Raw genomic sequence first — 4033 nt, 5'->3', positions numbered from 1 at the left:
TTTTCATCTTCCTGGTGTTTTGTACCCAGTTTAACCTTTCGTGGTTTTTCACTTAGAGAACTGAGTTCATCAGGTTTCTCTTTCCTTTTAACAATCATGGAAAATTTGCTGGCCAAAAGTTCTCCGGACTTGGATTCTGTAATCGGAGCTTTGATCGTGTGGCTCCGATTGAGGCCCTTCCCCACTGCCTTCCTCCTGCTCAGGCACTCGCTCTTGGCTCTGCTCCACTGCGATACATCTGATCATGCAGACCGCATGCGGGACCACACAGCAAACCAGACTACCCTGTCTTTCTGGCAGCCCACGGTCTGGTGGGGAAGAGGGCAATGTACTCACCATTCAATGCAATGCGGTTGTTGGTGGAATAAAGTCATACAGGGACAGGCTATGAGAACTCATAGAGGTGGTGACATTCAGGTTGGGCCCTAGAGAAAGAGTCTTTCCTTGCAGGCAAAGAGAAGAGTCAGGTCAACCAGGCAGGTGATGGAGAAGGGAGAGCTCCTGGGGCTGGGGTGTGGCTGGGAGCCCGTGGTGAGTGATGGGGTGCAAGGGGGACATCGCAACAGGAAAGACAAGTCACTGAGAGGAGAAAGCGTACCCAGTTTAGGAAATTTGTTTTTTCACATATTAAACCCTTTGATTAATTCACATCTATTCATTCATTTTTAAAAAATTTATCTGGACTTCATTTGTTTTTCTTGATCCACGATCCTGCCAAAGGCACATGTTAAATCCCAACCATCTCTCCTTCAGACTTCTCTGGTAACAGTCACTCAGTCTCGCCTTGTTTTTGCTGTTCTGAAATATTTATTATTTTTTATTCATTTTTTTGACCGTGCCAGGTCTTAGTTATGGCACTCGGGTCTTCAGTCTTCATTATGGCATGCGGGATCTAGTTCCCCAACCAGAAATTGAACTGCCCCCTGCACTGAAAGCTCAGACTCTTGGTCCCTGGACCACCAGGGAAGTCCCTTTCTATTCATTCATTTGACAAATGGGGATTGAGTGCCTGGGCGGGGCCAGGCTCTTATCTTAGAGCTGAAGACATAGCAATGAAACGAAACACACAAAACCCTGCCCTCTCAGATTTCCTTTCTAGAGCAGCAGGCTTAGTGTTCAAGTCCTTGGCCAGGCAAGTTTGCTGAGCTGAATGCACCGTCCTGACCTGACATTGTTCCCTCAGCAGAGCATTTGTTCAGAGTTAAGGAAAAAGTTTCTTTCTTCTTGGCCAGTGGCTTCTTATTCTAAAACCACCTAAAATTTTTGAAAGATTTTTATGGTGCCCCCAAAGTGAACTGTGATGACTTGAGGGTGTTATGAAAAAGGCTCCTTCTGGTATTTCTGCTTGGGAAAAGCTAAGGCCTACCTCTTCTGTTTTCTCCCCCAAAAGCAGGGCTATATGGTAGGCCCTCCCAGGACGTGTGAGTCTGGGACCCATCTCTGTGGATTCCAAACTGAATCCACCAGAACCAGCTTGCCAGCAACATGGAAGAAAGCTGCATTCTGCCTCGCATCAGGACCCCTGTTTACTGTGGCTGAGAGAGGAAGCTTTAAACCACAGATAACCAAGACAGCTCTCATATAAAGAGAACCTCTCCCACAAGATGACAAATCTTATTTTCAAGGTTTCCTGACTTTGTTTATTCACAGTAGCCTGATGAAAAGAGTCTTCTTCTCTTCTGCTATTTGGGCCCATGGCCAGCTCACACGTGCTGAGTGCTTATTGAGCACTGAGTGCTCTGCCCTGTGTCCCCCGACCCCAGCCAGGAACTCTCACAGCCCTGGGGTTGTCCCATCATGCCCATTTCACAGGTGAGGATGCAGAGAGAAGGCTGAGGCATCTTGCCTTGAGTTCATGGAGCTGGAGACCTCTGGCCAGAGCCCCACTCTCCCTTGCCTCAATTTTTGCAAATTGCAATTGTGTCAAGTTGTAATCCATTTTTCATGCACAGGCACCTTTTCTGTCTTAAGCCTTTGAATGCAGCCACCTACTTTCTGTGGAGGAGCCTTCACCTCCAGTTAGTGGGGCCGAAACAGGGAAAGCACAAGGCAGATGGGGATTGCCATGGCTTGGTCATCACACTCCCCTAGATCTCTCCTCTCTCCGCTTGCGGTGAGGAATAACCACCCTCTCTGGATCCTAACACGGAGCCCGTGGCAGCAACCCAGGCAGCTCCTGAAGGAGGACGTTCTGTCCAAGCGTTGAAGATGCTCTTTCTCTACCATGTCTTTTGAGTTGAAGACCCTGTGACATCACTCTCCTGATTCAACCAGCATTACCACATACAGATCTGCTTAGCATAGGCAGATCCCCATCACCCCATCACCACCGAGCACCGCTTTGTCTGCCTCTTGGGTGTCATGTGACCTAGACGAGGAGGGGCACACCGAAACTCCCTGCACAGAGACCCTGGTATAGCAGACCTGTGCGTATAGCCCATTTGGCCTTCCCCTCCATTTGGGATAGTCAGCTTCCAGGGCTCAAGGCCCCCACTGTTCAGGACTCGGCATTGACTGGGTGGAAAGTCCGCTCTCTGCCCTCTCTGTCCCAGGTGAGACTTGTGGAGTGGCCGTGTGGAGCCCAGACAAAGTGGTTGGGGCTGCTAACTAGGGGTGACAGGCTGCCCAAAGGGAAAGGAAGCCACATGCAGGAAGAGAGTGAGGGACCCTCTTTCAGGCAGACAGGAGGGTAGGCTCTGGCTGGCTGGAGCTTCCTCCAACCTCCCTCCTTGTGAGCAAAGTCAGCATCTCTGTGAACACAGGCTCCAGACTTAGTGGGTAGCTGAGGTGAGAGCCAGCACTGGAGCAAAGTGGGTGGCCCCCCAAGACCATGGAAGAGCTGATGGCCAGGGAACTTGGAGGGCTGAAGAAGTTCACTGTGGCCCCGGCAGGTGTGCTCAGTCACTTCAGTCGTGTCTGACTCTCTGCGACCCCATGGACTGTAGCCCGCCAGGCTCCTCTGTGCCCGGGACTCTCCAGGTGAGAATACTGGGGTGGGTTGCCATGTCCTCCTCCAGGGGACCTTCCTGACCCAGGGATTGAACCCCATCTCTTAAGGCTCCTGCATGGCAGGCAGATTCTTTACCACTAGTGCCCCCTGAGAAGACTTGGGATGGTGGTGGGTTGTTCTTTTATAGAATACCCTTGGCTGCACCTGGGGCAGAGGTGGGCGAGGACAGTCAAAGCAGAGAGCTCTGTGTCAAGGATCCGCCTGCCTTCAGAGAAAGCATGACCTGGGAGAGAAGACACCTGGAGGCTGTCCCCAGCCCTGCACAGAGGGCAGGGGGATAGGAGCCCCAACCTCCATCTGCTGGGAAGTTTGTTCAGTTAAAAACACAATGTCTGACTAACTCCTGCCTTGCCTGGTTGATATTCCCACCACCCAGAAGGCAGAAGATGTTTTCAGGAAACACCAGAGCGAATTCTGATCCATGAAGACAAGCAGGATGGCCAAGTGGAAGGAGAGGTCCTCAGGAGGAGCACCATGTCCCTTAGATGCCTCAGAAAGGGGCCCCAGGTGACGGTCAAAGACACTCTGGTCAGATGGATCCCACCCTTTCCACTCTGGGTGACCTGGCTCTAGTTTCCTGGGTCAGCATAGTGAACATATAATAGTATTTACTTCTTGGGGCTGTTGAGAGGATTAAGGGAGACACGGTGTGGAAAGTCCAGGGCCTGGCGGTCAGGAAGCTTACTGTCTCTGAGCAATGACAGTTCACTAGCAAGGATCGAAGCTGGAGGAGTGTCAGGAATGCAACAGATTTTCAGGAAACAAAGTTCTGACTTTCAGAAAGAAATCAGCCTGGAAGGTAAAATTACATTAGAGGGTAGGGAAGTGTTCAAATATGTCATTCTGACTGTGCTGTTTAGACAACAAATTGTGGGCAGGAAGTGGTTAAACTGAAAGGAGGAGCAGAAAAAGGCTGACTCAGGGATAGAAGGTGACTGACTGGGGGAGGCGCCAGTTTTCAGGTGGTCCCTCACCAGGGATTCTGCTCAGAAAGGCAAAACTAGCCCTAAGGGGACTTCCCTG

Source organism: Ovis canadensis, chromosome 3 (genome assembly GCF_042477335.2).
Source record: "Ovis canadensis isolate MfBH-ARS-UI-01 breed Bighorn chromosome 3, ARS-UI_OviCan_v2, whole genome shotgun sequence".
Classification (NCBI taxonomy): domain Eukaryota; kingdom Metazoa; phylum Chordata; class Mammalia; order Artiodactyla; family Bovidae; genus Ovis; species Ovis canadensis.
This window is presented reverse-complemented; position numbering follows the sequence as displayed.